The following is a 24,887-nucleotide window of genomic DNA, read 5'->3' on the forward strand; positions in this document are numbered from 1 at the left end:
ATCTTACCAATGTCCTCATCTACCTGTAGGATGGGCCAGTACAATGCAAACAAACTAGTGATGTCTCTATGATCACTAGTATAAAAAAGGGGGATTCTAATTTCACCTATACCCACACTAGGCTCATTACCACTGACTGCACTTGTCATACATACTGGTCCAAAGTACGGACATGCTGTTGTAGTCCTTAACTGATCTATATTAGACCAATGTCTATTGATCTCATCCAGACTATACCCCCTAGCTAATAACTTCTCTTCTAAGTTTCCCATCTCTTCCACAAAGCCATCCATAGTGGGATTCAATCTAGAGGCCCTCATCCCTTGTCCTTTAATCAGGTTCCGAAAAATATATATGGGGTGCATACTGGACCTGAACAAAAAATGTTCCTATGGCATGTCTTATGGTAAACACCAGTATTGATGGTATGATCATGTAATTTCTCAATATAAAGATCTAGGAACTCAATACGTGTAAATGACCAGTTGAATGTAAACTTCAAGCAGCTGGTCAAACCATTCATAGTCTCATGAAATTCTACTAAGCCTTCCAATGAACCTCTCCATAACAAAAACAAATCATCAACAAAACGCCACACCATGTGGTGATTGCAATCTTTGTTCTTTTATTAATACTTCCTGGTACTTTGCACCATCCAGACCTCCATAGAGAATATATTTTTCATGCTCAAGCGAATTGCATGACTTCCTACGTGGTCTATTTAGCAGAGTGCATTGCCTGTAACTCCTTCTATGTTGGGAAGACCAATAGGGTGTTGCGTGACAGGATGAGAGAGCACATCTACCACATTAAGAAGGGTTCTACACACAATGCACTCTCTAAACATGTCTTGGAATTTGGAGAATCCTATACATTTAACTTCAGGGTTATTGAGGCTATCTTTCCCAGTGTTAGGGAAGGTGATATTGCCACACATACAGGACATAGGGAGACCTACTGGATTATCATGCTCCGTGCAGATAGAGGGAGAGGCCTGAATGAGAGGGCTTCTATTAAGCCCTTATTAAAGAAGAGAAGACTCCAGAAGTAAATAGTAGTTGTTGTTATTCATCGTTATTGATTTTTTATTTGTTCTTTTACTTTTGTATATGAGAGTACAAATAGTGCAGATTAGTTATAGCATATATTTATATTTTTTATATATTTTTTATATATTTATTTTCTGCATTTTTTGTTTCTGTAGTACTTGTAGGAATTGTTGCCTTTCAGCTTTAATTAATACCAAGAAAAATAATCAAACTGATGTCGTGAGTCCAGGAAGTTCAAGTACACGGCAGTCGGTTGTACCACAGCAAATTCACATAAATCCACGCTGTAAAAGGATGAAAATTCAACAATCCTCAGCTATAATGGACCATTTATTGAAGTAACATCACGAACAGCAGTACACTTTAAAAAAAACCAGCAGCAGAAACGTTTTAACATCCACGAAAGCAGTGCACTTATAACAGACAGCATAAACGAATTTACCCGGGTTTCGTCCGATATGACGAACTTCTTCAGAATGCAGATCACAAGTGTTACCTTAGTTTAAGTACACAGATCACACCCCAATTAAGAGTTAATTAATGAATCAAATGAATTCAATTGATTCAATGGTTCTAATACTGCCAAAATAGTTGATAACCATAAACTCATAGGTATATAACATTACTTAAAATAACCACTATAATCATACACCTATGTGTTGTATATATATATATATATATATATATAGGCATCTCCACTTTGTTGCGTCCAAGATGTTCTTGTATATGCACAATATATATAATTAATAAATTGTATTTCTAAATTGTTTTCAATATGAAACCACATTCATATACTACCCTACATAAATATTGTATAACCGTATAAATACACATAAAACAACATTTATATTGATAAATTAATAACAATAATGAAATTAAAATAAGTAAAATTAATAGTAATGTTAAAAATTAACTTGTAAATAAAAATGGTGTATAATGTGTTCTTCCTGTTGTGTTATAAACACATTAGTGTCACCACATTCTAAATGAAAAATAATGAATTGTAACAGTGTTTAAATAGTGTTGATAATTATCAATAATTTTATATATAATTTTGGGCTGGTCATGTTCTACCCTTGATGTAATTGTTGTTCAATATGGGTTTGATACTACAATATTCATTTAAGCCTGGCCATTATAAGCATTTAGTAGTATTTGCCACTTTAATTCACTAATATCTAAAGTAACTAAATTTCAGCTTTAATTGTTTTACTTTTATTTTTAATTAATGTGCTTCTGTGATTGGGTGATGTTTTATTATCATGTGTTTAAATGGAGTGCATTTTAGCATTTTGTATTTGGTCTGATGAAGCTTAATTGCGAAAGCGCTTACCTTTTGGTGCAATAAATATCATGGACTGTTTTTATCACTGGAGGACTTAGTGACTGTGTTTTCCTGCCTCAGTGCCTACACTTTCCTGTTGGAGTATTTTGCCTATTGGAGGAATTAGTGACTGTGTTTCTTTGCTTTAGTAATCGCATTTCCCTGCCTGGTTTATCTGTTGCTTACTCGTCATATTATCTAAGTTATTTATATTTATTCAGCAATGGAGTATTTATCCCTTGGTCTGCACTTTCTTTGTTTTGTTTTTAAGTTCATTTGTGTTGCACTTTTGTGCAAATCATGCAGATTGCCTTAATGCATTCACAAAGTGACTATAAGTACCATCCACAATTACTTACTAATAGTCATAATGTTATGTTTCTTTTAGATTTTATTTATTTACTAGGAAAGTCCGACTGGAGCAGAGTTCATTTTCAGCAGAGACCTGGGGAAAAACACTCCAGACACATGTCTTTGGAATGTGGGAGCAAACCAGAGCACCTGGAGGAAACCCATGTGAACACAGGGAGGACATGCAGACTTCGCATAGAAGGCACCCAGCCAAGAATCAAACTGGAGAATTTCTTGCTGTGAGATGACAGTGCTAACTGCTGCACCACTGCAACACAGATTACTTTGAAGTAACCAATTCGTATTCTAAAAGGAAATGTCTGATCAAATCAGGCACTATGCTCAGAGGCCTAATGTAATGCTCTGTGTTTTTAATGAGTTGATTCCTATTCCAAGAGTGCAGTGTTTGAATCTTTCCACCTTCATTTGCCTACTGTGTGACCTTCATCAAGTCACTTAACCAGACAGTTCTTTCGTTAGTCTGGGCTAGGCACCTTATTATTCTTCTGGACTGCATGCATTAGATATACTTCTCTTTGAATATCCATGCCGAGTATATACTTCTAGGGAAGTTAACCTCAGATAGTGGAACCAAAAATTAAAAATATCAGTCTGCTCCCTCATTTCCAAGTTGAAAGAACTCTGCTTCTACTTTTTAAATTGTAACAAGCTGCTTGCTACAAGTTATACCACACAGAAATTGCCAAAGTTCTTCAGTATTGCAATCCAGTCCTGACCATAAAAGCAGTATCAAAATTAATTTTTGTACCAGCATTCTGAAATGTCAGTACAGTAATGAATACCAGTACTGCATTAATGATCAATCTACACCTCACAATCGCACCCACTAAATACCTTGTGCCCAGGGCAGTTGCCCCCTTTTCCTTTCTTTAGCTACATCTCTGCCAGTGGGTAAGGCAATGAATCCATGACATTTTTGTAGGTATGGAATACTTGGATTAGGAAAGAGTCATAAGAAAACTATTACTCAGGAGTATAAAACAGGACAGAGTAATGGCTACTGATCCCTTTAAACCATAATAACTGATTCAGGAAACTGGTTTAATGTTTTTACATTTGGAGAAAAAACTGCACTGTATAAATGAGTCTGTGTAACTGGCTTTCTGGAAAAGGAAATTTGCAAAAATGTCCAGTTTTAAAGTAGGATCTGTGCACCTGTGGTAATTGTTGCTGTGACTGTGATACATAGACTGAACATTTACTTTGTTCCAACTCTTTCTATTTTTTTCTGCCATTTTCCATTCTTCAAGAAAACAAAAATACACTGTTCAACACAGCAAAGAAATAAAATCACTGACAGTTTATTAAAATAACAAATTGTTATTTTAGTAAACTCTTAGTGATTTTATTTCTTGACTGTGTTGAACGGTGTATTTTTGTTTTCTTGGTTTGATATTTTGATATCACCGTTTTTTATTCACTTGGCCTGCTTTGCTTACTTGGACATTTGCCATTCTTCATTTTTCTTGTGAAATACAGATTGTTTTTATTTTTTTTACGTAATAAAACCCTACCACTTCTGAAGAAACTACGCAGGTCTATTAAGTGCCAGAAAATTTCACATCTGATAGATGCTTTGGGCAACCTGAAATTTTCAAATTCCACCTGCCACTGCCAATGAATTTTTCACTGTTGTAAGCAAAGGGAGATTGTGTCTGAACTGAGTGGTACTGGATATCTACAAATTTGTCCTGAGGCAGAGGTGTTCCTACATCAGAAGGGCCACAGTAGCTACAGTCCACCATCTTAGTTAAACCAGAACAAAACTGATCATCATTCTAAGGAAGTCCATGGTATGTGTGACTGGCTACTGGTTCTTTGCTATTGGTGCTATTGTTTTTTAGTTTCAGTTGAACATCTTCTTCATATGAGCATTACTGTTTCTAAGGGATGGTTGCACTAGCCAAGTCCATTGCATAACCAAGAATTATGACCCCAGTGAAATCAATCAATGGGGCCAAAGTCCTGGAAACCCTAGCAGTATACTCACTGTGGGACACCTCCATGCATATATGTACATTCCTTGCTCAGACTGCAGTGACTTTGATAAGATAAAGAAAACCATAGCATTGAGGACAGGAATCACATCCATAATTCAGGCTGTCAAATTTCATGAGTAGACTTTCTGTAAATGTAAGATGGATAGGTGACATCCATTTGAGCTAAAACATATTGAATATTTTTGGGTAGACCCAAGGGAGTAAACAGTAAAGAAATAATTATGGAAATTCTAGCAATAGATCAATTTGAAAGGGTTTTGTTAGCAATTATTAAAATGGATCTGTCAGGTAGACCCACAAGATGCCAACAGTTTTGTAACTGTAGCAGAGAGAATTGTGTGGTATGAGACTGTATATAAAGAAGCACCCAATAAATTGAGTGAAAGCAGTAAATAAAGGAAAAGAGACCCTATCTTCCAAACTTCAAGTGTGGGGAAGGAGGGTAGATTGCTAAGTGCTAAGTGATACGGAAGAGAAACCAAAGTCAAAACTCTTGTGCTGACAACTAAGGAGTTGAGGAAGTGAAGTGGCTAATGAATGTGACCAGTTAATGAATCACTTTGCCGAATATTCTTTGTACCACTGCGCAGCTATAAAGCTGATGAAACCTATAATTAAATTAGATGGTCAAGAGCTACAAGGTTTGCTTGACACTGATAGTATGGTCACTCTGGTGAAAGTACAATATGTTAGGGAAAAAGTCTAGTTGGCAAAACCAATCAAAGTGGTGTGCATTCTTGGGGAAAAAAGTCAGTACCCTGTTATTCAACTGAAGGAACAGACTCATTTTGGGAAAGCTGTATGCCCAGTAACTCTACTTTATCCATGACGTTATAATCGGGAAATAATTCTTCTTTTTTAAGTACCTTTGGAAGCAGTGGGAATGCGATAATAGTGGGGAGTTTCATATAGTTTCTGATGGAGAATCCAAATCAACAGCACACACTAGACTGCAAGTTATTGACATCCCACTTAACCTTGACATTAGTGGGCCACCTACACTTGAGGTAAATAGAGAGGGGCTGGCCTGTACCCAAACTATAGATAAATCTTTCTGAACAGACAAATGCCCATGTAATACAGAGGAACTCAGCAAAGCTAATGAGTGGTGACCATCTAAAAAAAGAAAAGGTCCCAAGAACAAACCACTGAAGAAATGAGAACAGAGAATAGGGAAGAACCACAGAAAAAGCATGGTACTTTGCGGCATGAGGTAAATATGGGAAGCTTCCTAGAGCATTGGAATGAACTGCTTTCCACTGGGAAAGAGTGGGATAAGTAGGTCATGTCTGGAGAAGGAGCAAGATCCCCTTCCTCCTTAGATACAGTGAACAGGAGGATCCCAGCCTGTATGACCTCACAGTAGCCCAACTAAGCTTTAAAAGAGGCAAGTAGGAAAATGAGATGTTAATCAATATTTATTTATTTATTGACTGACTGATTAATTTGCATTTGTTTACTGGAAAGGTCCACTGGTATGTAAGGGGCCATTTTCAGTGGAGGCCTGGGAAGAAAAGTTCCACAATTAAATAATCACATACAATAGAAGCATCACAGATGAATACATAAGATGAGAGTAACAGCTGAATGAACAAAGGTGAAAGTTAGACATTGACAAGTACATAATTAGAGTACAATATCAGAGTACAATAAAAGAGATACAGTAGTGTTCACAAGTCGATACTAGAGGAAATATATCCAGGGTAGTGGTGGGGACACTTCTGATGGCACCCCATTAGCTTATTGATATTCTGAGAATGAGAATGACCTCATCTTTAGATAAGGAGATAGAGGGAAATCTCTCTGGCAGCTAATGGTACACAGTCCCTTTAGACAAAATGTCATGACAATTGCCTATATTCATGCAGGGAGGCATTTAGGCATGAATAAAATCAAGAGGAGGGTCTGGATTTTACTGACCTGTAAACTGAAAACTTCTTTACTGCTTACGTTAGTATCTATATGAGGCTCCTTTAGAAAATACTACAGTAGATAACATGATATCATTTATTAGGCCCAGCAGTGGACACCAGTGTGCAATGGTGGTGCTGTCATATGCTACCCAGTTACCTGAAGCCATTTCATCCAGGAAAGTTAATTTCAGAGTAATCACTAATGAGCAAGTTTTGCTGTTTTCACAGCTGAGGACACCTAAAGAAATTCTAATAAACCAAGGTTCACCCTCAACATTCAAAGACATGAAGCACCTGTGTCAGGCTTTTTGGGTTAAACAGCTTAAGATCTCAGTACATCATACCTAAACAGATGGCTTTTTAGAGTGGTTTAACTGAATCTTAAAGCTGATGTTGAAAAATGCAACCGAGAAAGATGGGAAGGACTGGGATCAATTGTTAATTTACTTACAATATTGTTCTCAATCTGAGAGGTTCTTCAAGCTTCCACAAGGTCCAGTCCCTTTGATGTGTTATATGGCAGAAGTAGCCTAAAATTATGAACACAGAGTCAACAAGTTCCTTTACTGTTGTTTAGAGTTTTATTATTTGCTTTATTTCTTTTATTAAACATCATGTGAACTGCAGTTGCATTTACCTTTTGGCCTGGTGTTTTTGCTGTGCATACTGCTGTTTTTTGGGGGGTTTTTTGTACAGTATTGCATTGAACTGCTGACATTTGTTTCTGATTTGACACAGAGAACACGTGTCATAGGGTAGTATATACAGCCATACAGGAATGATTAAATATAGTGCTGCCTATTATGGGAGACCACATGGACAGGGTTCAAGCAAGCCAACAAAGAGTCTGTAACAGGAATGCCTGGAATAGGGAGTTCCACATGGGGAAGCCAAGTTTTAGCTCTGGTCCCCACAACTGAAAATAAAGTTCTGGCAAAATATCAAGGACTTAATGAGGTAATTAAATGAATGAATGAGGTTAATTATGAAATCAGACTTCCAGAAAGGAGGCATGTTCAGCAGATTTACCATACAAATGGCATACAGCCCTGAAGGATGATGCAAATAAATGTATTAAGCATGATAACTGAAGTAAGAGTCCATGAAAAAGAGAAGCAACTGCTTTAAATTCTCCCAGTAGTAGCACATGAAACCTCAAAATCTCAAAGGCAGGTAGTTCAAGAGTTTCTTCTGAGAAATAAAGGCACTTTTGAAAACTATGAGGAAGGACAATCCTTATTTAACAATATGCAAAGACAATCTCAGGGTAAGAAGTCATCAAAAGACCCTACCAGATACCAGAAGCTCAGAAACAGGCATTCAGTGAGAAGAAAAAAGAAGATGCTTAAGTTAGGAGTTATTGAGAAGTCTACCAGAGACTGGAGAAACTGCTTTATTTTGGCTCCAAAGCCACAAGGTAAAGTCTAATTTTGCAATGACCTCAAGAAGTGTAATAGTATCTCCAAATACGACAGCTACCCTATGCTCATGGTAGAGAGGCTAAGGAAACCTAGGTGCCTGACTGACCAAGACTTAACCAAAGGATATTGGCAAATTTCCCTAATGTGGCTAAGCAGAAAAATGAATTTTCTACAGCAGTTGTTCTAATATATGCTCCTACCATTCTGTCTCCACAGGGCTACAGCAATGTTCCAGAGTCTGATGGACAGGATTATAAAGCCTGTGCTGTGGCCCACTCTTGAATAATTTCCTCATCCATTCTCATCTATCCAGGTTGCACATAATATTAAGTTTGCTAGAACAGGCTGGGCTCACTTGTTAATACATTAAAATGTAAAAGAAAAATGCCCAAGATAAACAGCAGAGGGAGAGGACTAATAAAACCACTGAAGGAGAAGGCACAGACTTTCAGGGACTGGCCATCCCTTAGACCAAGAGACAAGTTAGGACCTTCTTAGGACTGTCTAAGTAATACTAGAAGCTTATCTCTCAGTTTGCCTTTATTTTATGCTTCCTTACCAGCCTCACTAAGTGGAAGCTACTATAGTAAGTCAGTTGGACTGTAGAGGCCAAAAGTATATTTCAGATGATAAAGCAAACCCCATCTGCTGAACTGGTCCTGATGAACCTTGACTTCTCAAGGCTGTTTATTGTATATACAGAGGCCTTGTTGGTTGGCTTGGGGACTGTATCAACAAAAAGAATGAACAACAAGGAGAACCCAGGTTGCTACCACAGTTAAAAAACGAGTAAGATAAAGGCAGGTTGCTCCTCCACTGAAAGAGAATATCTGATTAATTCCTGCTGAGCAGTAAATTCACCTGCTCATGGATCACATCTCCTCCCCCCAATGGCTTCAGCAGCACAAGGAAGGGAATGCGAAGCTTGACAGGTGGGCCTTAGCTGTTCAGTATTCTGCTTCTGAATCCATCACCACAGTGTTCACAACCATAATGTGTATAGGCTGCTCAGGACTCACAGATCTCCCAGTAGGAGTGAAGCCACTGGGTTCAAGCAGAGGGTGGGGATCGTATGTAAGATAATGTGGTAGTTCTACTGAGTAAATGCTCAATCGGTAAGACAAACAGTGCAATTCTGAGATGAGGTTATTATTCAAAGTGGAAAGGGATAAGAGAAAGTGAGTAACCAAGGATTACTTGTACTAGAAAAAAGCAATAGCAAGGCTGTTTACTGGGATTATATAGCAGAGCAATGGTGACTGGTCCATTTAAACCGATATACCAGAGTTTACATGTGGGGAATCAGTTACTAACTTGTGTTCATTTAAAGCCAGTTATTTCTGAGTTTGGATTCCAGAGAAGTCTGGACTACCCAAGTTTGGAGTTCATTAAGAGAGGTTGTGTGAGGCTGGGGCAGTCGACTCTGGGGAAGGAGTCCAGTGACAGAGATCAGTATTTGCTAGTGAAAGTCCTGAGCCAGAGTGATACTGGTAAAAAAAAAAAAACTCTTCTGTATTGCCAAAGGAAGTCTTGGTGGTGAGGGACTCTAAATTTGTTGTTTGAACAGTAGCAATCCCACTGGATTTTTGGTGTTTGTCTTACATTTTGGGAAAAGACTGCATGAAAGACATTTTATTTAGTGGTCTTATCAAAGGATGCAATTCAGAGACTGCTAGCTTTAAAAGAGATTGTGTTCACCTGTGCTGATAGGTGCCATGACTACTTCATATGGACTGAATTACTTACTAAGTTGCAAGTTTTCTGTTTTACCATGTTTATCTTTGATAACTTTTTTGCTGAAATATAGCCCATTTTTTGTGTTAAAAAAATAAAAGCCTACTTCTTCTTGTAAAAAAAAATGGGTGTGATCACTGCCTGAAAATTTCCTAATGTATCTGTCTCTATATAAATGTTACAATATATTTTGTCAAACGTATGTACATTTTGTTGATGGAATTGTTTTACTTTTTTGTCAAAATTCCTGCTTATCAATTGCAAGAGATTTCGAATTGTATCATCAACTGTTTCTGTGATATCTGAGCAATACTTGCTCCAAGGTAATTAACTGAGGGCTTTTTTTGTTATGACAAAGCTATTCGATGTAGAGAAAGCTTTAGCATTGGGTGGGGGAGTGAGTGGGGGCTAAGATCAGAATAAGGGCTATCTAAAGGGATAGGTTTAATGGTGCATGTCAGTGTGTGTGTGTGTGTGTGTGTGTGTGTGTGTGTGTGTGTGTGTGTGTGTGTGTGTGTGTGTGTGTGTGTGTGTGTGTGTGTGTGTGTGTGTGTGTGTGTGTGTGCATGTGAAGGTTTTGGAGTGTGTGTGGAAGTGTTTGCTGGTCTGGATTAGAGCAAAGACTAGGTAAGGTGATAGTTTTACTAGTCTCTGTGAGACATGTCTATCTGCACGTCAAGTATAGTGGTACTTTTAGGGAAAGGGTTTTTGAAAAAATAATGTGTACAGATTGTGTTAGAGGCAATGACAGGGTTAGGGTTAGCATAGATCAGTAAGGTAGTTTAGTGGGTAAATTCATGTATGTTAACACTAACCCTGCAACTGCACCTAACCTTACACACTACCCTACTAAAACCCTCAACAGTGCTATTGTTCAAACTGAAGGAAGTTTTTTTCTCTAAGGGAACATTTGAGCTCTTTTTTTAATTAGTTTAGTTTAGATGTTTTTTTTTTCAGTGATTTTCAACATGTAGAAATTTATGTAATGTGCGATACTTCTGCATGCCAATAAATTATAACCGGCCGGTATATATATATATATATATATATATATATATATATATATATATACACAGAGAGAAAGATAAATAGATATGTACCTATATACTTTCAGAATATGTGCCTGAGGCAGTATGAACCTAGTCTTGAGCTGCAGTGAACCATCACCAACAATGACGTCACAAACAAACAAATGATTATTGACTTCAATGACTAGCTTAATGTCTGGTGTCATTCTAAGGTGGAAGAGTATATATCAGTCTGGGGGGAGATGGCAGACAGTCCTAACTGCTTTGCCAGGGATGGCCTATATCTATCCCCACAAAGCTTGTGCATATTGGCTAAATCCTTGTCCACCCCCATATTTCCTTTTTTTAGGCAACGTCATTCTTCTATAGCTTCCATCATAAAAAAAACAGAATCTAGATAAATTAAAGGTATACTGCTGCTTAACACTAGGGACCTTACCAAGAAACTCCACCCTCAACAACCACTCCTTAGCTTCAGCAACATTGACAGATGCATCATCACAGAGACCTGGTTCAAGACCAATGAGAGAACACCATCAGCACAGGGTTTCAATGCCTTCCACACATTCAGGCTTACTGCATTAGAGGACATCACTAAAGGTGGTGGCGTTTCCGTATTCTTAAAATACAGTCTCAACTGGAACTCCTTCATTCCATCTTATTATTAATAAGCCTCCTTATCTCATGATAGCTAACTATAGGACCCCCCCTCTATGCCCCAGCTAGCCCATACCTCCTATCTAACTAGTAAGGAGTCATTATGCATTAAGCCAAATACCATTCTCCTAGGAAACTCCAACGCCCTCTTTATTAACTGGGAGAGCATGTATACCCAGAAATTTCCTTATCATCAATACAAACTCTCCAGAAAAAGTTAGACTACCCTCACCCCCCAAACAAATGTGATAAAATCGTAGACTTGGTTCTTACTAATATGAGGCAGCTTTGCTTCATCACCAATTGTAACTTCCACCCTGGTCAAACTGGAACACAAATCAGTCACATTCACCTTAAGACTAAAGCCAGAAGTATCTTCCAATACCTCAACATTTAGAGATTATGCCAAGGCTAATCTATTAAAACTGAGTGATGACCTGGTTGAATTCAAAGGCCTCTTCCATCTTGATGACCCTACTGCTTATGCAGAATCCTTTACTGCTAAAGTCTATACACATGTAAATAGCTGCATAGATGTATCTGTCCCCTTCAGAAGTCAGAACAATACCAAACTTAACAAGAAATCCCTGTAGTGGAACCTCAGTATAAACATGGTCTATAATGAATAACATGCCAAAATAAATTTAACTCTGAAGATGCCAACAACATTCTTGCTAAACTTAAAAAGATACTCCAAACCCTGATCAAATCAACCAAAGCCAGGTATGAGGCAAAAAATAACCACCAAGACAAAGTATAACCACTAAGTCTTCCTTAGCAATATTAGAAATCTCTGAGAAAATTGCCTAGTGCTGCAGAGAACTAATAGAAAGGTATATGACATACTCAGACCCAGAGGGCATAGGGAATCTACTAGTGGACAAATTAAGTTCAAACTTCACCCCCTTTCCTTTCCAGTATTCCCATATGAATTAGCTGCACCTATACCTCCTTCAAATCCCCCCAGAATGAGTCATCAAGGTGCTTTTCAAGACCAAGAACACTAACCCTATAGGGCCAGACAGCATACTAGGCTGCCTACTGGTCAGTTTGAAATTTGGCTTGTCAGATATCCTGCAACGGTTATTCAATATCAGCCTCCAAAGTGGAGAACAAACACAGGGCATCAACTGGCCTGAGTAATTATAGACCTATAAGCCTGACCAGACTCATCTATAAGGATATGGAAAGGATCATTATGGAACTAATAAATAAGGACATAGATAAACTACAGACTATCACCCCAAGGCAGTTCAGATTAATCATGGGCAACTCCTGCCAACTTAACCTGGTTGACTTCTTTGACAAGGTTAGTGATGCAATAGATGAAAGCAAATCAGTACACACCACGTATCTAGACCTTCAAATGCATTCAGCACCATCCCACACTTAGGTATTTTAGAAAACCTCTTCAGTTAAATGTAAATCCCTACATCTCTCCTTGGATAACAAATTGGCTCACAAATAGAACACAAAAAGTTAGGATGGGTATCTCTACCTCCTCCGAAATACCTGTTAGCAGTGTTCCCTAGGGTTCAGTCCTTGGACAACTCTTCTCTAGCATTTGCTTTTTAGAGATCAAAGCAAATGTTAAGAGTTTACAGCTGATGACTGTAAACTTGCTGCCATCATAAACTCCCTACAAGACACCAAAAACTCTCCAAAAGGGCCTTTCCTAAACAGATATTTGCTGTCAAATCGTGGACTAAACCTAAACGCTGAGAAATATATAATCATATCCTTTGTCAAGCATGACTTCCCTTGTATCTATTGAAAACACATCTCTAAAAGTCAATCATTTTGCTAGGGAACCTATGTCACTAATGAACTGCCCTTTGATCATCATGTATCCAACAAATAAATGTGCCAACACTACCATGGGAATTCTCACAGACCAATAGCCTAGCAAGTACCTGTGAATGTATACACTTATAGATAGACAGATAGAACGAGATATAACAAGAAAGACAGAGATATAGTGAGATAGATAGAGGTACTGAAAATTTCTGTATTACACACTCCTGTTTTTTGGAAAATATAATCAGTTTTAAAATTTGAAGAGTCTGGTTTTGCAGTAGACATTATTTTAAGGATTACAGTAAGGCAGTCAACAGTGTAGGCTATGGTATGATTTGAAATGTCTGGTCTGAATATTAAAGATCACATTATATAACTGGCTAGTGAGCAAAACCTGGTAAATAGGAAACAGACATTCCTTAAGAAATGTCATTCTAGAATGCTGTGTGCCCCAGGGTTTGAACTTAGGCCCTTATTAATACACATATAGTACTGACCTTGTCCTGGGAGTTTCTATCTGGTATGTTAAGTATGTGGCCAGTTTTACTGTTTCTCTCCATCTATTATCTAGTGTATAAAAATGTTAAATTCTCTTGTGTGTTATACTACCATTCATGCTGTGATCATAGCATATTCACTGATTCTCTGGGCTGCATGTAGTATGCCCTTATTTATGGTTTAACTTTTATGTTGAAAGCATACTCTTTCTTCCCCTTCTGACATTGCTATTGCTTTCCATTTGTATGTGACGTGTTGTGTGCATGCTTTTGTAGTGACAGATGCTGTTTCTACTAGTTCCAGAAATGTGGCACAAGTAGGGGAAGTGCCGAGCATATTCTGAGAGAAATATCTTAATGGCTTATATAATATCGACTGGATAAGAAATCAAGTGACTGAAGATGTCCTAGAGATGTCCTTGAGACAGACAAATCTGTTCTTTGGGAACAGAACTGCTAAGATCTCACTATTCTCTGAAAAACCACTGATTTATATGTGACAATGTTTTCCATGATATCTGTGTAGGTGGACAAAGTGAAATTCCTTAAGTGTCAGTTGCCCAAAGCACAATATGAAGAATACAATGTAGATCATTATTTTCCATAGGAAATCACTGCCAGTGCAAGGGTGTGCTGGCAATTATGCCCTTATTTTGGGAGATTTCTCCATTCTCCAAGTTGGTGTAACCATGGATTTGGTATATAACATAGAAGGGTGGCACAACTCCAATCTCCATATTCCATAAGAAATCAGTGCCATTGCAGTTTCTAGGTGTATGGTGACATTGATCCCTTCCTTTTGGGAGATTTGTCCATTCCTCCAGTTGGTGCAATGACAATGTATTTGGAAAATATAAGTTCTGGGGTCTAAGGAGTAGTCCAGGCCCCCTGAAAAAAACATTTACAGTTTACTTTTTCATTTTTCTGTATTTCAGGCATTAATTTTCAGCATTTATGGTGCTTTGGATTTTGTCGTTCAACATTTCTTAGTGGAACCGTTTTATACATTATTTTCCTGCTGTGCAAGTTTTTTTTTTTTTTGTTATGTTTTTTTTTTTTAAAGTTGGGTTGTTATGATACATACTCTCCACCAAGACAGCAAACACGGATGGTAACTCTCACCTACACAGAGACCAATCTTGCACCACGGACTGAAAACAATTTACATCTAATTAATATTTAAAGCAGAACAATGTTATTTATCCACAATAATATTCTCTGGTGTGTGAGATGAAACATTGACATTTTTTTATTGCTGCATTTTAATTTTTATAAATATAGATATGAGATGCTTATCGTTTAAGCCATTTATATATAGCAGGCACAGTGACCGCAGATTATATGTATATGTCTTATTATTTTATTTATTATTTCTTTTCTTTTTTCAAAATGTTTCCATGTTCCTTGAATTTCTGTAGATTATTTTTTTAGAAATACTTGATATGTTTTGTTATGATACATGTTATATATAGTAAACTTATAAAGTGGTTTGTGGTATATTTTTCTTTTTTTTTTTGTTTGTTTTATTTTACTTGATTTATGTTTTTTTTGTTTTTTTTTTTTTACTGAAATAGTGCACTGATTAGAAAATACAACTGCAGGTCTAGCCTGAGTGAATACAATAACAGAGATACAGATAATTACTAACAATAGCATAACAAATGTCTGTAAATAATGCAGGAGATTAAGGCAAGGATGCAATATTACGTAAGTGATGCATTATACACAAATTCTGCAAGAATGGACAATAAGTGAAGAGAAGAGAGGACTGAGGCAGGAGTTAAAGCAGGTATAAAAAGCTATGCAGTGTGGCCCATGGAAATGCACCTACACTGAGATTTTGTTATGGAGGAAAGCTTACATTTTTCCTCATAATATGGGGAAGTAAGATAGTTCCTTTAGGTATGATAGTACGGATTCCCAGAGTTTTGGAGCAATATCTGAGAAATAAAAGCTGATGCAGTGAAGTTTGGTGTGTGTGGTTTGGAGGGTGAATATTATTCAAAAGAACCTTCTGAGGGAGTGTGGAGAAGGGGAGATTGTGCTGAGTCTTAAAGCTACTGGGAGGAATTAGTCAGGATGAAGTAGTCTGAAGAGAAAATACCTTAGTAGAGAGTCAGCTCTGAGTTTTATGGGGAGACACTGCTTTTGAGAGTGTGATGCAGTGGTGTTCATAGGTAGGAGAAATTTGAGATAGTCTGTAGAGTGGAAGACTTTTTGTTGTAGGCACTGGCTATACAGGGTAGGCTGTATTCTAGATAAGCTTTATGGACTCCTTTGCCTATAGCTTGTTCTGTATGGAGCAGCAAGATAGGGACAGATTTGACTATCCCAGAAGAAAAGAGTGCTGATTCTGCTTCTAGTGTTTTTTTCTTTCTTTGTGGATTTGATAGTTAAGAGATTAGCCATATTCAAAGATGTTTAATGAAGATGTTGTTTCTGTTATGTTTTTATTAACATCTTTTGGGTTGAGAGACATACGTGACTTGGCAGTTAGTGTAGAGAACCAAACAGCATAGCCTTAGTAGGTTATGACTGAGTAACCATTTGTGGAGGAAGTCGAGCTCTGTTCAAATTAGGACTGAACTGCAAAGTGAGAGGGATATGATATGAAAATGATCATACTGTCTGCATAAAAGATTCTATGGTAGATATATACATATATACAGTGTGTACATATATATATATATATATATATATATATATATACATACATATATATATATATGTGTATATATATATGTATATATATGTATATATATATATATATATATATATATATATATATAGAGAGAGAGAGAGAGAGAGAGAGAGATTTTTTTTTTTTAATAGAGAACAGTATGGAAATGAAAATGGTGCCTTGTGGGATGATGTTTAGAAGAACAGCTGCTTCAGATAGGGAAGAACCAATTTTGACATTAGAGTCTGTTCTTAAGGAAATCTGCACACCAGTGAGAGGTGCTAATTCCATTTTCATGAAACTTGTGAAAAAGGAGCATGTTTGTGGTCAATGAGGTCAAAGGCTTTAGTGAGGTCAATGGAGATAGCCCTAGTAAGGTTGCCTTTGTCCATGCTTACTAAGATTCCATTGGTGAATATACACAATGCTGTCATGGTGCTGCAGCCAGTCCAGAGGCCATGTTGCTTTAGAGTTAGAAGTTTGTGTTATTGGATGTAGATTGTAAATTGTACATATGTGATTTTTTCTAGAATTTTACATAGTGCGGGGAAAATGAAAATACGGTGAAACTTCTAGGTGGATTCTGGTTTTGTCTGCTTTGGGAGAGGTTTAATTAGAGCTGTTTTCCAGATGTTAGGCATGATGTTGTGAGTTAGGCATATGTTATATATGTGAAGGAGAGGGGTAATAGGGGAAAATTTACAATGGTAAATGAACCATGGATTGAAATTGCTCATGACTGAGGAGTGTCAGAAGGTATTTCTTCCAGTAATGGCTCAATGTCTTCAGGTAATATTTTACCTGAGAGGAAAACCACACATTCAAGAGCAGGTTTGCACTCTAGGAAGAACCCAAGAGAAAATTATCACATTAAGCAGACCTCCATGTAAAATGGCTACTGGAAAACATGTCTTTATCTAAATAGAACCAGCATTATGAAACAGATTCTCACCTGAATTAAGAGGCTTGAAATCTCTCACTGAATTCAAAATGGCCTTCAAAAAATACTTGCACAAGGAAACTGAGTGTAAGTGCTTTAGAGGCAATGCTAAACTTAATCATGTGTTATCAAACAGCATACTACGTCCAGCAAGACATTTGCCATGAAATGTTGATTTCTAACAGCAAGCTACCACCACCATGGCAGTCTTTCCCTGCTTGTTATCCCAAATGTTGTCCAAGAAAAACAAAACACAGTTGGAGTAAAGGCTCAGTGGAGAAAATATGTGCAAAATGGTTTGTTTTTGGCATCCCAAATGTTGTCCCACTTGTTTCTTGAAATGTTTCTATACAAGGGTCCCCTCAAATTATCTATGGTATGATCTAATTAAGGGTAATATATAATTATTGACTTTGTGGTGGGTGAGGTCAATCACTAACCAAATGGGATAGCTTAATTCGAGCACAAAAAGGGAAACTGGCTATGCCTAAAATGGACCAAAAGAGCAGTTAGCCTAATGCTTACATATGAACCTATGATCCTATGTTGACATTTAAAATGGTCTTTATGTATATTGTGTAAATACTGCAAATAACTTTGATTTTACTGTTAACTCTATCTCTGCAAGGTTTCTCTCTACCATGTAACAAGCGTTAGGATCTGCAACAAGAACATTTTTGTTCCAAGACCCTTTAAAAAACATTTGAATTTGCATTTGTTCTTATGTAGTGTATGCTTCTTGATTATTCATGTTGTTTGCTTTCATTTCTGTATTTTGGGGCTTTGTCTGAGAAGGATCTTCTGACCAGTCCACCTGCTTTGTTACCAAATAGTAAATAAATGAATAAATAAAATATTGTCTTAATATAGAAGGAGGAAATGGGTGAGGAAGGAGAGGAGGAAGTGGTGTGTGGTATGAGGTTGTATCTGGAAGATGACTGAATTCTTTTAGGAAGTCAGAGGTAGAGAACGTGCCCTGAGAGTATTGGAAGAGTGTTTGGGCATTGGTGTTTATCAGTTGGTTTGCAACCTTGCAGCAAGCTTACATCTTTTCAGAGATGTTGATTTAATGCCTACATATTGCTTGCTTGACAAGTGCCCGTAGAGTAGTGATCTGTGCACAAGTCTGTGCCAAGGGATTTATTTTCCAAGCATGGCAAGCCTCATTCATCTCTTTATCTGAGAAGTTGTTTCAGTTCTTTGCTCAAATCGCCATTCTTGCTGTGTTTGAAAAGTAATTTATTAAGAGGAAATAACTGGTTTTTAATGTCAGTGAGGGTTTGAGTGAATGCCAGTGAGGGTTTCAGTGAGGTATGTGGATACTGTACTGGGGTCTTGGATAATGAGTAACAGGGACCAATTTGAAAGAGGTTAGGTGATTCTTGATGTTGGTAATGTTTCTGGAGGATTCAAGTCTCAATGTGATTAATTTAGAGGGTAGTCTGGGTGACAGAATTATGATATGGAAGGTCACAGAAGAATGGTTACTGAAAGTGGGAGGATGAATGCCTACATTAGAAATGACTGAGAGGTTGCTAGTTATTATAATATATTGTAAGGATTATAGGTTTCAGAAGAAGGGTACATTGACTAACTGTATAAGATCAGTGCTGGCAAGGAGTTCAGCCATGTCTCCAACATGGGGTCCTAGATAATATCACTTAGAATGTTGTGAATAACAATTTGGAATTGTATAAGTGATGAGGGGGTGAAAGACAGACAACTACTAGAACAAATAAATTGTTTTTCATGAGGAGAACTTTCTAAGCATCCAGTTGGGATCAGTGTAAGAGGCTACATTTGCTTAAGCAATGATTTTAGGATTTTGCTGAGACCCACTATTACTATGATTTGATCTCCATGTCTTTTGTCTGGTCTTGAATCTGAAACATAACTGTAGGACAGGACAAGGTGCTGAAAATTAGGGGTATGGTTGTTGATCCATGAATCTGTTACTTCAGCAATATCAAGAGAATGGGAGGATAAGAAGACATTCATTTGGCAAATCTGTTTTTGATTTGTGGGTGTTAATTAGTGTTAAAGTGTTATGTGGGTTGAGTTAAATTCTATGTTTCCTCTGATAAGTAGCAATAGGAAAATATGAGTGAATTTATACTATGTTTTGGGATCTTTAGTTGGGCAGGGAGAGTCTTGTAATGTATGGGAGTGAAGTAATACTGAGACCCAGAGAGCTGTGTGATAAAGGGGTTATGAGAAATAGAAGGTGAGTGTAGTTGGAAAATAGTGCTGATGGATATGTATGAAGGGAGTGTGGGACTGGTTGATAAGCTGATGAGAAGACGGCAGTGAAGTGTGGTATATGAGATACAAGAAGAAGTAAACTCTCATGGTCAGTATCCAAAGTGAGTAAAACAGTGAGAATAATTAGCATTGTCCAGGTGATGAGGAATGGAGAGACTATATAAAGTATAATGATGAGGAGTGCAGGAGTTTAAAAATGCAGTGTGTGGGGCAGACAGTAACAGCTAGGTGAACATACATTAATGTGGCCATTGAAAAGTAATAGTACAGTGTGGAAAATGTGGATTGGTAGCAGGGGTGGTAATTAAAAGAGAGAATATGATGGTGACAAGAGTTGTGACTAAGGACAGATTTGATAGAAGGAAGTAAAGAAGTTTGATGACGAATAAGTGTAGCTGTAAGAGTAGTAGAGAGGGAAGTAGAGAATGGAAAGAAATCCACTGATACAAATCTGAAGACGCAGTAGGTGGCTAGAAAATTGGGGTAGAAGGTGATTGCAGTGGGCAACAAATCTCCATTAGCAAGATTCAGTAAATGAATGCATGTGCCTTACCAGATTTAAGTCAGAAGAGCTGTTTAATGGGGTCAACTAGGTAAGAAAATGAACCTTCTTCTGCCAAAAGTGGCAAATGCTTGCATCAATATATATAATATTGACTACTATTGTTGTGTGCATACGGTATATAGGATCCAGAATGCCTTTTAAATGGCTCAGTGAACAAAGCACATAATGGAAATCTGTTAGTAATCCATCTGCACAGCAAACAAGTTGCAGCTGACACCAAAATCCTGTGAGCAGTACCTGTTAACTATAACTGGTGATTATGGACTATGTTGATTATACTGGCCATATGTATAAATTGCTTAAAGATGAATCTGTTTATAACACTGTGTCAATTAATAATAATATAATGTTTTTGTATTAACTTTTACTTGTTGACACCATCTCTCAATTATTATATGATTTTCTCAAAGTACATCCCCCATATATCCCTAAGATTTTTGGGATACCAAAATCCATTCAAATACATTAGATCCACCTATGCGACCTATTGTTGCCACTGGTGGTTCTGTTACAGAACCAGTGGCCAGGTTTTATAGACCAGAAATAAAAAACAAATTGTGTTAACTTCCCACATGTTATTCTTGATCCGTGGGATCTATTGGATAAAACTAAGAACATTGAGTACAAAAATGAATATTTTCTGGCAACCTGTGATATTTAGAGCCTGTTTACAGTCATTCCCCATAAAGAGGGTCTTGAGTAGTTGGAGAGATTGTAACCAAATTTGGTTCTCTTTTTAAAACCGATGTATCTCTGGTCTGTGACTTCATGGAACTCTTTCTTAACAACAATTACTTGGTTTTCAAAGGTAAGTATTTCAAACAGCAGCAGGCAGTAGCAATGGGGACTGCATGTACCCCCACCTTTGTGAATGCAGTACTGTGGAGAAGAGAATTTGACTCAGTGTTTAAACTAGATTTTTTAAACACTGCATTGGCTATTTTTGCTACCTTGATGACACACTTACGGTATGGTCTGGCAATGAAACATCATTCCACAAATTATTGTTGCAGCTGGAAACAATCTCTTCATTTCTAAAGTTTACTTGCAAATTGAACAGTGACTGTATCAATTTTCTGGACATTAAAATCACTAAGTGAACAGAAGAAGTGTTTGCAACTTCAATTTACTTATGTTTTGTAATACCTTTTTGTACTATACCAGCTGTCACCCCCCTTACATCAAAAGAAAGGGCTGATAAAAAGTCCATTTATTAGAATCTCTCAATTAACTTCTGAAAACAATACATGTATTCAAGAGTTTAACAAGTTAAAATCTATGTTCCTTGACTGTGGTTACCCTGCTTCTATGATAGATGAATTTTACAACCAAGTCTTACTTGAAAGGGAGGAAACAAATGCTCCAGTTATCAAGAAAGGCTTGTAGCAGCACAAAACTAACACCAGTAAAGTGGCCAAGAGGTCTGATTTGGGCCACAATGTTTGTTCTTATTCTAATATGGTTCTACATTATTCCCTTGATACTGTTGATTCTCAGAAAATTCTTTACAAACTCTGGTCCCTTTTAGAATGTGATTATGAACTGAAAGTTTTATTTAAAGGTCTTCCCAGTTTTACCTTCAAAACAAACCCAACATAAAGAATCTCTTAGAGAGACTGGTCAAAGAATACAACAATAATCGATTTCAGACATCTAAATGTGGCCTTTGTCACCAATGCCCCTTCATTGAAAGTAATTTTGAAGGTGCCCTTACTGAAAAAATTTGGAGCATGACCCCCCCCCCCCCACACACACACACACAGAAAATATAATTGTTTTACTGAGAGGGTTGATTATCTGGATAGATGCAACTCATGTTCTGCCTTTTATGTTGGCAAAACTAAGAATGCTCTGAACAAAAGAATCTACCAGCATTGGTATAGTATTATTACTAGGAATGACAACAAGAAAGCACTAGTCGGGCATGCTTCAGTTTGTGTTGGGTTTTGTAAATTTAACTTTATGGCAGAATTGATTACTTCAGAGAGAAATGTTTTGGAAGCTCCAACTTGATTCTACAAATTTTACAGCTGTCGGTGAGAATATATCCATTTTTAGTGAATTAAAACTACAGGCTGCCAGACTGTGATTTATGTTTTTTTTTATATGAACTGCCTTTGCATGTTTGTGACTGGTGTGCATTACCTTGTCATGTCTTTTTAATATTTTTGGTGGACTTTTCACCTAAGTCTATCTCTGATTGGTGCTTGGTGGGGTAAGTCCTTTGTACTACATGTTTTAAAATGTGATGAAACTTGATTTTATTCATGGTTCTGAGAATGTCTGTTAAGACAAAAGCACTTAACCATGAATTATTTGACATTATACCATGATCCCCCCAAAACGTGCACGCTGATTGGCCAGCGTGCCCGTTGTAAATCGAGTTATACTAATGGAAAAAGGTCCGGTCGCCCGGACTTTTTTCCATTAGTATAACTCGATTGAACATTGTCTCGCTATGTTAAATGGGTTTAACATAGCGAGACAGCTTTAAAATAAGCAACGGAGATCTCTGTTGCTTATTTTAAAGCTGTCTCGCTATGTTAAACCCATTTAACATAGCGAGACAGTTTTAAAAAGCAACGGAGAAAGCAAGATCTCCATTGCTTTTTAGTGTTTCGCTATGTTAAATGAGTTTAACATAGCGAGACAGTTTAAAATAAGCAACGGAGATGTCCGTTGCTTATTTTAACTGTCTCGCCATGTTAAACTCATTTAACATAGCAAACACAAAAAGCAACGGAGATCTTGCTTTCTCCGTTGCTTTGACAACTCTGATGTACCGCGCAGGCGCCGCAGTACATCAGAACTGCCGCGGATGCCAGACATCTGCGGAAGGGCAGTAAACAGGCATTATACTATACCATTATTTAAGAAAAGTAATAGTTTCTTTTCTTAAATAATGTCATGGTATAATAGCAATAACCCACTTCTGGGTGTGGGTAATGCTAAATTTACCCACGGTTGGCTTTGTTTGGTCCCTCGGGCTTCGCCCTCGGGACCAAATCACGCCAACCGTGGGTAAATTTAGCATTACCCACACCCAGGCATGGGTTATTGCTATATTACATTTGCTCTTGAGTCTTGTTGGCTACCTGGTCGGTATTTTTTACTGCCACTGATTCCAGGGCCTTGCACTTATTTCTTTTTACTACAACTGTTGTTTGATTACATAAAGTCTATACTTCAGTTTAGTAGCAAAGTAGAAAGGCATTAACAGGTCTTACAAAATTTTACTACCTTGAGTAGTCCACTCGAGAGCACAATGTAAAGGGAGGCTACAATACATAATCAGTCACTGTGTCTTTCCTTTGCATGGTTAGGGGCTCCTTGGGTCCTACAAAAAGGGAAAAAACATAAAAAGGATTAGAAATGTAGCTTAGACCATACGACTTGTGCAACACAAAAGCAACAACAATAAGTAAATGGAAGGTGAAAGCATTAATAGACAGAGTAAATGATGGAAGAGGGAGCAGAGGCAGGAAATGATAGTAGGAGTGTAAATTAAGAAATAAAGAGGAGGGTAGAGCCAAGAGGGTTACTACAGAAGAGAAAGCAAGGAGAAAGTAAAACAGTCACCTCACAGACAGAGACAGCAATGCATGAAGTAAAGCTCTGTGCAAAGTTTACATCTACAGTAATGGATACAATGTACTATTCATCAGTTTTCAAAGATTGCCACAATTTCTCAACAATGTGCAAGATGTCTCAAGAGGCACCTTACAATCTGAACATAAAATAAACATTGTCAAGCCAGATTCGTGTTGCAGGAACTTCAAAATACTGATATGAAAAACATATGACAGAGGCTATGAATCACTATTAACATAAATATTCACATTAGCAGTAGTCAAATATTAAAATATCAGCAGAAAGTGAATATATACTGGACTGCAAAGTGTGCTGGTGATGGACAAGGTCAGTCAGGGAAATATAGACTGGAGTTGAAAGAGGTGTTGTGCAAGGATAACAAAGAAGTTGACCTTGTGTGAATAAGGGGGATGGGATGCATGTGTTTCATTACATGTACTATTTGTTCTTAATATCCAATTCTTGCATATTTCTGGCTCTTAATGTCTTTGCGGTGTATCACATTTGTGTGCACAAACATAACTCACATCTTTAACATGAGTGAATTGATAACATATTATAAGGTTAGCTTGTTAGACCTTGTCACTGCACGTACTCTGGTGTGAGGAATTGTACCTTAATTACTATTGCTGTTTGAGTTACTGTTGCATGGGCTGCTTAACTAGCACAGTGTAGTGTTGCGACATTGTAGTGACAGTTTAGTCTAATGACATATCTGTGAATTATCCATGCATATGCTTGTATTCTGCTCTGCAGATCTTCAAAATGATGGTGCTGCACCAATGCTGACATTTATAAAATGAACAGTAACACAATGACATTATACACTCCTGTCTTTTCTTACTGCACTCTGTTTCAGGATACATTGCAGTTTCCCATGCATTACCCAGTTATACTGGTGTAGTTAGTTATGTATATGAAGGTATTACATTTGCAGTTCAGAGGTAGATAACATGACTGACACTCATAATTGTTTCTGACTCAAAAGACACTTAATGTACCATTGTTTCTAACTGGGATATGTCCTTTGTGTTATTTTAGTTAATTACTTATTTTG

This window comes from Protopterus annectens, chromosome 2.part1, assembly GCF_019279795.1.
Source record: "Protopterus annectens isolate FY-2018-M chromosome 2.part1, PAN1.0, whole genome shotgun sequence".
NCBI classification, from domain to species: Eukaryota; Metazoa; Chordata; order Ceratodontiformes; family Protopteridae; genus Protopterus; species Protopterus annectens.